This window comes from Gorilla gorilla, chromosome 5, assembly GCF_029281585.2.
Source record: "Gorilla gorilla gorilla isolate KB3781 chromosome 5, NHGRI_mGorGor1-v2.1_pri, whole genome shotgun sequence".
NCBI lineage: Eukaryota > Metazoa > Chordata > Mammalia > Primates > Hominidae > Gorilla > Gorilla gorilla.
The window spans coordinates 67,907,627-67,922,204 of record NC_073229.2 but is presented as its reverse complement, the minus strand read 5'-3'; the positions used below and the strand labels follow the sequence as shown (position 1 = coordinate 67,922,204).

The 14,578-nt window shown below is 35.6% G+C and overlaps 1 long non-coding RNA gene across 1 annotated transcript in view; it reads right to left on the bottom strand.

Moving 5' to 3' along the window:
• The window catches only part of LOC109027212 (uncharacterized), a 95,959-nt gene that overhangs the window by 42,163 nt on the left and 39,218 nt on the right, over window positions 1-14,578 (bottom strand). The window contains exon 5 of the long non-coding RNA XR_002006318.2: window positions 6,749-6,838. This is a non-coding gene — a long non-coding RNA (uncharacterized lncRNA). The remainder of the gene's footprint in view (window positions 1-6,748; window positions 6,839-14,578) is intronic.

Sequence of the window (14,578 nt, the reverse complement as noted above, 5' to 3'; positions counted from 1 at the left end):
AGTAAGCCGTCAAAAAAAAAATCTGGGGACTTAAAATATCAGTTCAAGCTATTCCTCCCAAACTCATGATGACAACAGAACTGCTGACCTTCAATTTGGCACCTGCTCTTGCTAAGCAACTTGATCTGATATTTAGGACTTTTCCAAAATATTACTGCCTTACCTAGACACCCTTTTTACAGCCAAGGTAAGAATCTAGTTCTCTTGTTCTAGCAAGTCTATTTGTCACTCATGGGAATTCCATGGAATTAGGACAAATGCCAATTATTTCTACTGGGCAGTAATAAATATTTGAGTTCACTAATCAGTGAACTATTCGCTACTTTAAAATTTTATCCTTTTTTTACTCATTTCCTCAAGTGATTATTGTTTGAGGTCCCCACAGAATGTTGACATTCATGAAGAACTATTTTGACCTCATCATTTGAACAGGCCTCAAAGCTTCCAAAAATCTAACTGTGGATGATTCTGCCTTTTCCTGTGCCTGGGGTGAGTCTAACGGCTTCACCCAGGCTCAAGTTTCTCTAGATCACATTAATATACTGTTTACAGAAATCAGAAAGACTCCTAACTTGCTTAGTTTAATGGTCAAGGACATCTCTGCTGTGTTATATCTTGGGGACAAACCAATAAAATTGAAAAATGGGAAGTAGGAGTAAGAGGTCAAATTGGTTAGACAGAGGAAGCATCCCTTTTTTCTCTGACTACTTAGGGACAGATGGTGAGCCAATGAAAAGTAAGCAGAGTTGGGATGTCAATGTAATTTAGGTGTAAATTATTACCATTATCTCTGTTATGCTGGATAACTCATCCTATCTCATAGTGTTATGCTAGACAACTCACCCTATCTCATAGTGTCTAGTTTTCTCTCTTTGGAGTGAAGATGATACAAAACTAAATTTTAGAGTCAAGCTGAAAATCATGAAGTTGTTTAAAAAGTTCCATAAATGTTATGAGCTATATCTCTGTTCCTGAGTTTTGAGGTTCTCCCCAACATGGGGAAAAATACTATTCTTTTGGAAAAGAATGATGTCTGTCTCATAGAATATTAAACTTCAAAGGTGATGCACATGTGACATATTAGCAGCTGATGACAAATGTCTATTTTCATAAGTCTGGAAGAGACTCATCAGGCAAAATACTTGGTAAAGGTGAGTAGATCAAGAAGCCTAAAGTTAAACACATGTGGGTAACAAAGTCTGCCTAACCCTCCTTCCATTAGGTAGCTGCTTACATACGTAACTATGAATAGTTCACTGCTGCTCACCATTTTCCAACAGAAATTTTTAAACAAAGTAGCAAATTTGATACTATGTTAATTTATGTTAGTATATTGTAGCATATTACTAAAAAATTTATCTGATACTAATACTTGATGATATAATCTTCACATTATATCCTGAGTCTTTATCATGAGACCTAGTGGAAACATTTTTCTAACCACAGTTCAGAATTCTTATCTTCTGGAATTTGGACAGACCCATACTGAAAAGTATGCTTCTCAAATATGTGGTTTTATCTATAATATATAAAAAGCTTGCAAGATTTTAATGGCTAATAAGAGTATGAAGGACAAAGAAGAAAAAATGTTGGCTCCAAAATGGAAATGGAAACATCAAAATTATTATAAATGTATGTTAAATTAAATGTCTCAAAAATGTAATACCCCAACTAGTCAACTACAACTTAGCTCATAACATTTTACACACACACACACACACACACACACACCTGTATAATGTGTAATGTGGATACGTTTTAATAGCTGATGGGGGCTTATAAAAGTAAGAAGATTGAGGGCAAAGGAAGATGTGAAAATAGTCCTGCCTATAAAATCCCACTTACGGAGAGCAAAAAAAATTGTAACATTGTTTAAGAAGGATATGTTACATATTTTTAGCTTTGTGCCTTCTAATTGCTGTTTGATAAACTGCTTTTTTTTCAAATTTTTGTTTTATTTATTAATACTACTTAATGTTTTCATCACCAGAGCAGCCCCAGACTTGCCCTCTGTTTAGTATTAGGTGCTGCTGATGTCCAATTACACTAAAAGACATTCAAGTTTGCAGACTGCCACATCTTTAATCTTATCCCTTTCTTCTTTTTCTTTTTCTTCTTCTTCTTCTTTTTTTTTTTTCTGAACAAAATGCATCTCCTCCTAGTGGTAGCATATGGGAAATCATCACAAGCTCACTGCCTTATACCACTGTGACAGAATGTCATTTCAATTGCCTTATTAACCATATGAAAAAATATATCACAACACTGAGAAAACTTCTCAGTTATCTATATCTTCCCCCTCAGGCTATTGTCATGAGCCACTGGCATACTAAGGAGAGTGTACTAATTCAGTTGTCAGCGGCCTCACCTATTAAAAAAGGCGGAAATACCAGCAAAAAATATGAAACCCATAATAAGGGTGCTGAAGAGGTCTGGATAGCTCTGTCCACTTGTAGTTCTGCATTAAGCACTTTCTCAAACAATGTACCATTTGAACTGTCAAAGAGAATGCTGCTGTCACCCACATATGGCTTGGTAATGAAACATTAACAGTGTTGTGAGAGCAGCTTCCCCTGGCTGTGTTTGGGGAACATGAGACTGGACGCTCATGTTTGCAGTTTCCAAATGGGGTGTAAATATATTTTACCTCACATTCTTTTCATAAGAATAGGGAACTCTTGAGAAAGTTATGAAAATGTAAAGTTCTGGAAGTCGGATCAGAGTTCTTAAAGAAGACAAAAATAATAGGTTTTATGAGACTGAAACCAGAATCAATAGTAGAAATTTTAAATTTGTTAACTTTTGATCAGATTTCTAACAATATGCTACATTTCTAAAACTGATTTCTGAAGGTCATTGCTATATCACTCTAGGAAAATACTAAGAGTTTATTAACTGATGTTCACTCTATACACTCTATACACTCTATACAGTGATTTATAAATCACTGAATATAGGAAGAAGTATGACAGCTGATGTCTTAAGCATATGTAAGACCTGCTTTTTTCATAACAGCTAAAATAAGAGCCTATATATAATAAAAATGATGTTTAAGCCCTAGGTTTTATATATATATATTGGAGTAATATTTTATCATAAAACATGAGGTTACCAAAACAGCATTATACTATTCATAGTACTATGGCAGACCAGGCACTCTGTAGAGTGCTTTCTGGTTTATCTCCTTTAACCCAGACAATGATAATAGGCAAAGTATGCATTAACATAGCTCATCTTATATAGAGGAGTGAAATATTGCCCAGAGTGTATGTTCTTCATCAGCCATCATATATTTAATAAGTATTAGCATCATGATTTGAACCCAGGACTGACTCCAGAGTCTATGGCTTTCCTCTATACCACAATTGGGAGTAAATCAGCACTGTGAGTTTTAACCTTGAATTCATGCAGAGAATCAGAGACTGGCAAAGCAAGTGCATTAATACATATTATTTAAAATATATGTAATACTTAAAAATTACTCACAAATTATAAGACATTGGAAACATAAATAAAGTGTTTTTTCCTACTTTTAGAAAGTTTTCATCACTTAAAAGTAAATATTATTAATAACTCTATGTGCTTGTTACCATTAATTTCTGTATTAATTTAACAGAAATTCTTAAAAGATGCCAGTGGAGAAAACATGCGGAAGCCACATTTAGCTTCCATGTGGCTTTTGAAACTCATTTCCTTTTAAATATGGTAAGAATCTCATTGAGTGCTTTGAAAGTATGCAATGGAGAACATAAAATGTGCAATCTTTTATACCTAGAGTGTTCAATCATGTAATTCCCTGGTTAGAGTTTCATTCTAGATAGTTTGTCCCTCTACAAAGTATCTACAAATGGAGTCCAGGGCTCCAACCTTAGGCCTATGCCATGTCAGCATTTCATATGGTATTCTCTCTCTGTCCTTGTTGATATCTTGCATCTTTTCTTGGTTCTGTAGCGCATTTTTAAATAAGAAATGTGACTGGCCTGGCTTGTCAGAATCCAATGTAGGAGGTCACTGCAAAGTTTATGGATTGGTGACTCTAGAGTCAGATGCACATCCCTTTCAATCAGCTGAGCAAAGGGTAGGCCCTGTGAGTGGGCAGTTTCCTTCAGATGGGGATGTGGGCTCGCAGGCACATGAAAAACTGTAAAGGACCTTATAGAGACTGAAAAGTCTTCATATTAATTGGTAGAAGGGGGACAATAAACCCTTTAGCATGTTAGATACCACAGTTACAATTTAAGATGACTCACTAGAGTGGAATTCTGGCACAAGATACATTCATTGGTCCTCGTGGAGAAAATTATTTCTGCTGGACTCTGAGCTCTAGGGATACCTATGGATAAACCTATAAAATGTCCAAGAGTAGGGTGGATAAAATATTTTTCTCTAGAGTCATATAGACCTGGATTTGAATACTTCATCTGCTGCTTGAATGTCTTTTCTAAGTGCTTGATGTGTTGGTTTTCATAACCTTAAAATCAAACACACACACACAAACACAAAACCCTTGCTAGTTTTGTGAAGCACGTAACAATATCTAAAGCAATGCTTGTGCAGTATTTCTTACTATTGAAAGTTGCTTTAGAAAATAGAATTTCTGGGGCATTACTATTCTTCTACCTCCAGAAAAATCTGAATGATAATAGTAATTACGAATTTCAATTACATACTTGATCTCTCTTTCAAATAATCATGGACAATTCTTTGAGGAAACCAGATTTACATTGTTTAATTCCAGCTTTGTCATTACTTAAAGACCTAGAGCAAGTCTCCTCTAAGTCTCATCTGTGAAGTGGTGGTAAAAAATTATCTTTGAAGAATATTGTGAAATTAAAGGTAAAGTATGGAAAACATCTAATATTCCAGGAAACTCAGAGCACTCAATCCTCTCCAAGTACGTAGCTAATCTTGGGTTTCTCTGGAAAAGTGTTTTTTCTCCCAAATCCATTATTAGCACTTTATTCTGGATTATATTCTCACTTCCCCATAAAGTTAATAATGGCTTTTTTTTTTTGGAGCCCTGGGTGTAGAGTGTGTGTGTGTGTCTGTGTGTGCGTGTGTGTGTGTGTGTGTGTGTGTAGGGGTTGGTCAGTTTTTACAGATCATTCAGTGTCATGGGTGGATATTCCCTTTCATTATTTCTTATATTTCTTATGGCTTGCCACCTTAGAGACCTTAAAGAGAATCATTGCTTGCCTTCCCTTTCAAGCAGAGAGAAGAAGACATATCCTTACACTCTCTGGGTGCTTGATTTAGAGTTTAACTTGCTAAAGTTTGGGAGGGTTAATAATTGAGGTCTGAAGGTGGTGAAAAGATAGAGTAATAGAATTCATACGGGAAGTGCAAACTTGGAGTTCCATGGTGAGTGAGGGCTTATTAGATCAAGAGAGCAAGAAAAGAGATTGCAACTGGAGATATAGGGTTCTAGAACAAGTGGCTTTTGTACAGTGGGTTTTTATATCCCCACCACGTGGGCATGTTGCCTCCTCACCTTCTGTGCTTTAATAACTCAGGTCATAGCATCATGTCCCAGTGGTACTTCTATTGAATCAGTTTGTATGCATTACCCAGTGTTGGTACAACTGTTCTATTTTCCACTGCTGTGTACACCTTCACTTCTGATCTCATGCTGTTCTCTGACTTGATGCTTTGCTCCTATGTTCCATTTGATTGGGGATACTTTATAGGTTCTGTGGCCACCAGCCAGTTTCTTACAGTCTTACAGATCTGATCCTGACACATCCCGATCCTAGGTTCTAGTATCACATCTGTGATCCATATATGCTAATATGCTAATGCCATTACTATTATAATGCTTATACTATGCTATTAATATACTATGATATTTGTAACGCTAATGTCACATTAACTCTCATGCTATTATTTGACCCAGTGACCAGTGTATGCCAATGATTCTTAAACTGGCCCACTGACTGACCAGCAGCCTTAGCATCACCTGAGACCTGAATCAGAAACTCTGAGGGTGAGATCAGGTGAACTGTGTTTTAACACACCTTCCGGGGATGCTGATACACACTAAACTAAGAGAACCACTGGTCCAGGCTATGGGTTGTGGAGGCAGTCACACTGTAGCATGAGTCAAAGGGTGTGTTCACTGGCTTCAACTTCCTCTTTACAGCCTAATCATTATAGTGCTCTTCCTTTACCTAAAGGCTTGCTTCTGCCTAGTAAACTTTGGAAAGGCTAATATATTAAGCTACTAACTGCAATTTGTAACTTTATGTAAATTTGTTTATATATTTTTTCCTCACAACAGGTTTCAGAATGACTAATTTGAAAAATCATTTGATGATTACATTTAACTCCAAAATCCAGCAAGCATTTATAAGGTTCCTACTGTGCTATTTTCTAAAGAAGATACAAAGAAAGTATAAGATATAATTCTGGCCATTGAACTATTTCAAAGTTCACTATGGGGAAAACATATATATATATATATATATATTTAATGAGTAAATTAGAAAACAAACAAGGACAAAGTGTAAACTCGTGCATAGTTTTAGTGGTATGTCTTGTATACTTATACATCATAGGAATTTGGAGAGTGAAATGAGAAATGTAGTTAATTTGATAATGTTTTACAGATAAAATAAATCTTACAGAAATGAAAAGTTGGATGATGGAGATGGTATGAATTTGCATAATTAAGATTAATTTTGGTTTTTTGGTTATTTACTTAAACAAAATCAAATAACATCTAAAAGACAGATAAATTGTGAGGATTTACCTGTGCTTTTCTGATGCTTCATGAAATCAAATTTCATGACATCAAATATTCATTTTCTTAATGTTCCTTGTTGAAAGACATCTGTTCATTCTAAAAAAAATAAAAGAAGTATTGTTTTTCACATATAGAATATTATGGGTAGCTCTACAAAAATACCTGTTCTGTATTTTGGCCAGTACCAGTTCAAGCTCCAATTATATAAATACATTTAAATATTTTATAAAGAATTTTTCAAGATGTTGATATCTTAAACTCCCAAACTTGTCTTTATTTCTAAATTACTTATCAAAACTGTTTATTTAAAAGAATAATGAGCTGTCACTACATAGTGATTAGAATGGCCAAAATCTAGAACACCAACACCAGCTGCTAGTTAGAATGTGGAGCAACAGAAACTCTCATTCATTGCTGGTGGGAACGTAAAGTGGTATAGCCACTTTGGAAGACAGTTTGGTGCTTTCCTATAAAACTACACATATTCTTACCACATGGTCCAGTAATCAGGCTCCTTGGTATTTACTCAGAGGTGTGGAATACCTGTGCCCACACAAAAACCAGCACACAAATTTATAGCAGCTTTATTCATAATTGCCGAAACTTGTAAACAATCAAGATGTCCATCAGTAGGTTAATGCATAAATTGTGGTACTTCCAGACAATGGAATATATTTAGCACTGCAAAGAAATGAACTATCAAGCCATGAAAAAACATGGAGGAGGCCCGGGCGTGGTGGCTCATGCCTGTGATCCCAGCGCTTTGGGAGGCCAAGGGGGGCAAATCACTTGAGCCCAGGAATTTGAGATCAGCCTGGGCAACATGGCAAAACTCTGATTTTATAAACAGTACAAAAAAAGTCCGAAAAAATGAAAAACAGTACAGGCATGGTGACACAAGCCTGTAGTCCCAGCAACTTGGGAAGCTGAGTTGGGTGGATTGATTTAGCCCAGGAAGTTGAAGCTGCAATGAACTATGATCACACCACTGCACTCCAGCCTGGGTGACAGAGAGAGACCCTATCTCAAAAACAAAAACAAAATGAAACAAAACAAAACAAAAGACATGGAGGAAATGTAAATGCCTACTACCAAGTGAAAGAAGTCAGTCTGAAAGGCTATAAACTGTATGATTCCAACTACGTGACATTCTAGAAAAGGCAAATTGATGGAGACAGTAAAAAGATCAATGGTTTACAGGAGTTGGGGGAAGGAAGGGGTGAATAGGTAGAGCAGAAAGGATTTTTAGAGCATTGAAACTGCTCTGAACTCTGCAATATAAGACATAAAATAACATATCTGCTATAATAGTGGATACATGTCATTATACCTTTGTCCAAACATAGAATGTACAACACCAAGAGTTAGCTCTAATGTGAACTAAGGACTCTGGGTGATAATGTTGTGTCAATATAATTGTATATTATATTGTATACAATTGTAATAACTCATCAATTGTAATAACGTACCACTCCAGTGATGGATGTTGATAATGAGGGAGGCTGTGCTATGAATGTTTAGGGACACATGGTACATGGGAAATCTCAACTTTCTGCTCAATTTTGCTGTGAATCTGAAACTTCTCTTTAAAATAACACCTATTTTGAAAAACTAAAAAAAGAAAGAAAAATCATTTGAAATAATGGATAATCCAAAACAGTCGAACATCTTTTTTTATTTTTTTATTTTTATTTATTTATTTTTTATTATACTTTAAGTTTTAGGGTACATGTACACAACGTGCAGGTTAGTTACATATGTATACATGTGCCATGTTGGTGTGCTGCACCCAGCAACTCGTCATTTAACATTAGGTATATCTCCAAATGCTAAAACCGCTCAACTACATGGAAACTGAACAACTTGCTCCCGTGTTGTGAACATCTTTTATTTCAATGGAATCTGTTATATCATTGACTTTTTAAGCCTAATATCTTAATAAAAAGAAATATAACTTATGGAATTTTATCATATAATAAATTGACATTTTTATATTAAAGTTTATGAGAAGACAGTATGTAATTATGCTTACTAAATTCTATAGCTCAGAAAATTACTCATTAGTTTAGACAAAATGGAAACCACTGATATTATTTCTGTGATACATTATCAGATTGCAATAACTAAGGAATACAACTAAAGTTAGCTACAGTTTTAGTTACATTTGGGATCTTCCGTTTAGTGTGGCTAGCAGCTCAAATTGTGGAAATGTGTTGATAGAAAACATATTTAAAAAACAAAATATTAGGTAAGTTTTAACATGTATGTCTCAGAAACTGAACGTAGAGTTGTAATTATTAAAGTATCATAAGACAGAATGCTGGAGTAGAAAGCACAATGTATGGTGATGTTGAAAACACAGGCTGCACACCAGCACTGTGGATAATGCTATGTGTGACCTGTGGAAAATTAGTTAAACCTGTGGACCTTAGACCTATCATCTATAAATTAACTGTTGGGTTAGATGATGTAAAAAATGATTTTCTAGGTCAATAATTCTATTAATAATTGTAATTTAATTTTATAAGAAGTTGACAAGTTACATAGGGAAAAGCTAAGGTTCAAAAAAGTTAGGCAACTTTCCCAAGGTTTTACAGTTAGAAAAAAGCAGAACTGGGACTCAAACTAAGTGTTTGATCACATAGGTAGCCCATTTAACCCATTTATGACTTAGGTTTGTCCTTTTTTTCTCGTATTTGAATAAAAGTATCATTGACTGTATTTTGTAGAGTCTTATAAAACTTAGAATACTTGTATCTTACAAGATAGTCCCATTCTGTGAGCCTGACTTGAGAAGCTGAGCAGTACTGTACCCTATTTATTTATTTTAATATATGATCTTCTAGAACATTTGAATAAATATGTATGATGTATTTAAATTAACAGACACTATTTTGAGTTATTGGTCTTATATTTTGTATTGCCTTTTATGAGTATATCTAATCAAGAAGTTATTGCTTCAATGTCCTATAACCAAATATTAAAAAAAAGATTTTTCGCTTACTATTTCTATTACTATATTTAACTTTGTTGCATGTTGAAAACTCATTAGATAATTTATCAAGGCATGAACTCACTCATACTGGAGCATGAGACATTTCTTTAATCCTCTGCAAAGCCTAATTTGGATTTCCCTCTGAAGTTTAACATATCACACATTGGCCACTGAGTTTTGTGTCAGAAATCTGAACTTTAAATGTCTGCAAGCAATTAGCCTTTTAAACTACGTCTACAGGTGGATGTTTAGGGGGAGAAAAATATTTGAAAGTGATTTCTTTCCTCATCTAATCACCTTTTGGATTATTTCCTCCTTTTACTATATAACTTTCTCACATGGGCTATTTGAAAAAATAAATCCCTTTTTTAGGTTGTGAACTGGCCTTATTAAACTCAATAGTTTGGTATGACGGGGAGATTTTTGCATAAATAACCTGTATCAACTCCTTGGTCCCTGCTCACAATGTAGGAGAGGGAAAGCTGCTTTGGGTCACACAGACATGGACACACACACACATATACATACACTCATGCAATGTCTCCATTTGCTTCCTTTTTATCTATTGAAGTGGGTTATGGCTTCTTACAGAACATAACAAAGCACTAAAAGTTAAAGGCAACATTTCCTTTTGATTGAATGACTGCTTTAAGCCAGGCCCGCATGTAATCCACGAACTTATTTTTCTGATATGTACAAGCAAGGCTAAGGCTTCTTGTCACATTAATGAAAAGAGAGAAAACTCAGAAAATGTAACCCCTTATTGGAAAACTTGGACCTAACTGGAAGACAAAAATTGATTTATATTGTCTTTCTTCTAATGTCTCTGTTGTATAAGTCCATCTTTTTAGGAGAAGAACTTTCAAACTTTTTTTTCTCCCAGCTCACAATTTAAAATAATGAAGTGTTTCCATCAAAAGCAAATTTACATGGCCACTATTGCTCTACAGAAATGAAAGAATTTTTAGGACTGGATGATAGAAGGAAACTTTGCATGGCTTTCAACACTATGATGAATTTTTAAAAATTAATAAATAGTGTATTCTTACGATATTAAAAGGGAATTATATAGACATTTCTTTGAGTTTCAAAAGTATATCATAGTTTTTATTTCCCCAAGAGCTTAGCCTGGATGAAGTGAAGATAGGGGTAAAATGGTTGGGAAAGTAGGTATGATGTTGAGGGGACTGATGTAAACTTTATCACCTCATCAACATCTTTAGTCCTTTCTTAATTCTGAGGGTGAAGTGCTTTTAGGAGAAAAATCAGTGGCCTATTGTCTCCTGGAATTCAACTCCAGGAACATTTTCCATAATTGTATTCAGTGTTTAATGGGGGTGAAACCCAGGCAGAATAAGTCATTTCTTATTAGTATCAATTTCTTTTGCTTTATTCTTTGCAAACTCACTGTCTACCCAACTCTACCTGGAAGCCTTTGCTCACACCACCATTAAATGGTGTAACCAAGGTTTAAGTCCAGCACCAGAGCTCACATTCTAAATCACTGGTTAACTCACGTCACCGTTAAGCAACTTGACCAGGTCACACAGCTAAGGGCAGAGAAAGATAAAGATTATGAACAAGGTGACTGTATCTCACAGTTTGTCTGGGCAATCTCAGTTTATACTTATTATTCCTGCATGAGTAATATTGAAGGAAACAGTATTACTTATGGAGAATTAATAATGATCAACTGAGATTGAACCAGCCTCATGAATATTATACGGTTACTTTCGCATTACAATTATAATTAAAATGCTACTTGGCTCATACTTTTTTATTTACCCAAATTTGTTTGATTCAAGTAAGTTTATTTATTTAGGTAGGTTTTTTTATTTTTTTAAAACCTCAGTAACGTACCAAAGCATTTCATCTACAGATCAGATTATCTCCATCTATGGCATTTCACTCAAGCCAAGTAAACAGCTATTTCTCATACAAAAAATAAATAACAGACCCTAGTGAGAAAAATAGTAATACACTCTTTGTAAGTGCATGGTCAAATTATAAAAAAAAAAATAGTTTGAGGCTAAAAGAAACAGGAGAGAAGCAGACACATTTTTAGACATGTCACAACATTTACAGTGATTTTAGGTGAAAAGAGCAGTAAATTTCAATAGACTGAAAAAATTTGCAGCACAGCAGGCCTAGGGGGAGAAAATCTGTCTTTTACCAGGATCTTAAAAACTTCTGTTGTCAAAGGCCTCTTGAAATGTGAAGATGCTCTATATTGTCTTCAGAATTCTGCATTTATCCTATTGTTATTTTAGCATTTTCTAAAATGTCTGCAATCCTCTGTGGGATCCTTGAAAGTAATGTAGGTTTATGAAGGTGTCTTCAATAATCCTTAGTGCTATCACCAATGAATATTGAGACTAAGGTCTGCCATGAATAAGTCTCATGCCTACTTAAAAGTTTCTGGCTAATGGTGAGGAGAGCCAAAGGGAGGAGCCATCGAATCTCGGTTGCCGTCCTCCTTCTCCTGACATTCTCAATGCCCTTGTTTATAAGTGTCCTAGCTCCAGCCATTTCTGCCACATAATACTTCTTTTATTTTATTTCACTTTTCCTAGAATGGTCTATGCTTTACTCATCAGCTTCAAAACTCTGCTCAGACTCAGCTTCAGGCATGATTATGATGTGTTTATATGGTGCTGGAGAACCTTTGATCATGTTAGAGGTGGGTACAGAAACCAGGGCTGGGCCAAAACAAGAGAAAATAGAGGTTTCATTTATTGGGATTATTTTCCCTCATTTTGAAATTCCAATGCCCACATACACACACACACACCCCTAAAATCTATGTTAACGAGTACATCCATACAAATGAAGCACACACATTTTAGAACTCATCATATACATGAAGGTTGCCTGTTCCAGTGCCCTTGTATATAATTTTCAGCTATCATCAAAAGTTTTGTTTGTTCCTGCTCACTCTTCTTTAATGATAGTGTTTAAAATGGCAATGAATCCCTGATGATGAAAAGAAAGATAATGATCAGTTTTTTATATTCTCCCAATGATTTACTTCGTTGACTAACACACCTGTGTGCTCCTAGTGGGTTACAAGTTGGACGAATACTCACCTAAATATTTTGGGGTAGTTGCAGAGGCCAGGAGTGGCCAGAATTCCTGCAGCAATTGTCCTGCCTTGTTCGTAAAACCCATGGTACTTTATAAACACAAGCATTTTCTTCGTGTGCTATCACTTAGGAAAGTTTTCTTGAAATAACCCATTAAAAATCATAATAATGATGGTTTCAAAAGCACAGCATTTGGTAAATAAATCTGGGAATATTGGAATCTTAAACTCATTCAAGACTGGCTGTCTACAGAACTAGTCTACTCTAGGTGTCTGAAATGTTCTTTTCATTTCTAGGTAATTATGAATAGAGTGGGCCCCTTGCACTTAAAGCTATATCCACAAGCGGCAGACTTTTCATAATTTTTGTATTCATACCTATTGCTAAAACAATAGCAATCCCTTATATTTATAAATTTTATCACAGTTTATAAAAAAATTCATGTACATGTACTCATTTACACACTTCCAGGGAGGTTTTCCTGATATCTCAGAAAATTGGTTATGTACTATATTCTCTATGTACTATAATAAAACAGCGATCTGCCATTAAAGCAAAGGTAAGAATGGCAGCTTTTTTTTTTTTTTTTTGAGACGGAGTCTCGCTCTGTCGCCCAGGCTGGAGTGCAGTGGCGCGATCTCGGCTCACTGCAAGCTCTGCCTCCCAGGTTCACGCCGTTCTCCTGCCTCAGCCTCGCGAGTAGCTGGGACCACAGGCACCAGGCTAATTTTTTTGGTTTTTTTGGTTTTTTTTTCAGTGGAGACGGGGTTTCACCGTGTTAGCCAGGATGGTATCAATCTCCTGATCTCGTGATCCGCCCGCGTCGACCTCCCAAAGTGCTGGGATTACAGGTGTGAGCCACCGCGTCCGGCCAAGAATGGCAGCTCTTAAGGCTCAGAAGAACATGCTCTTTCCTCAATCTTGAACTCAGATCTTACCAACGGCTTTTGGACTTTTGCCCAGGGCAAAGCAACATGACCCCATGAACCTCTGCGATCAGATTTAACCCTCACAAAATAAATACTAACTACATACATTCACATTAGGCACATTAAAAAAAAAAAGAAAAAAAAAAGAATTGTGACCTCTCTCCAGCCAGTTTCTTGTCCATGGAATAAAGAGAGGTTGCTCAGTGGGCTTTACCCAAGATGGTCTTTGCTGCCTGGTGTCAACTGGAGCAGGGAGAGAATTCAGGAGAAAAATAACAGAGTCTCGACTTGGATTTAATTGCTTTTCACCTTTGCCCAGAGAGAACACCATCCCAGGAGAAAAAAAGCATATAATCAGTTAGAGTGCTTTGAACACATCAACAGCTTAACGAATGTAAACTAACAGACTTTCAGCTATGGGAGAGAGCACCAGAGGTCACCTGCTTTTTATCCCTATTTCCCCGCAGGACTGCACTGAAACCTACTCCTAAAAACCTGGGCATATACTGATTTCCTAGCCAAAACCTGCAATATGCAGTATAGAATTGCTGAACTCAGATAGTTATTAAACTCATTTTTTTTGCTGAAACACAAATTTTTTTAAAGGATATTACCACTTGACTTAAATGTGAAGATTGCATTTTCTTGAAAAAGAACAAAAGAAATATGCTTTCTGAAACAGGTCTGAATTAATCCAATATTTATTTGAACAAGAACAATTGTAAAGACTTTGAGATAAAAGAATTTCATAGCTTCCAACAGTATATTTACCAGGGTTTCATATATGCAATAATAATTTGGTGTCTTTAAATTAAATTTCTGGCACTGT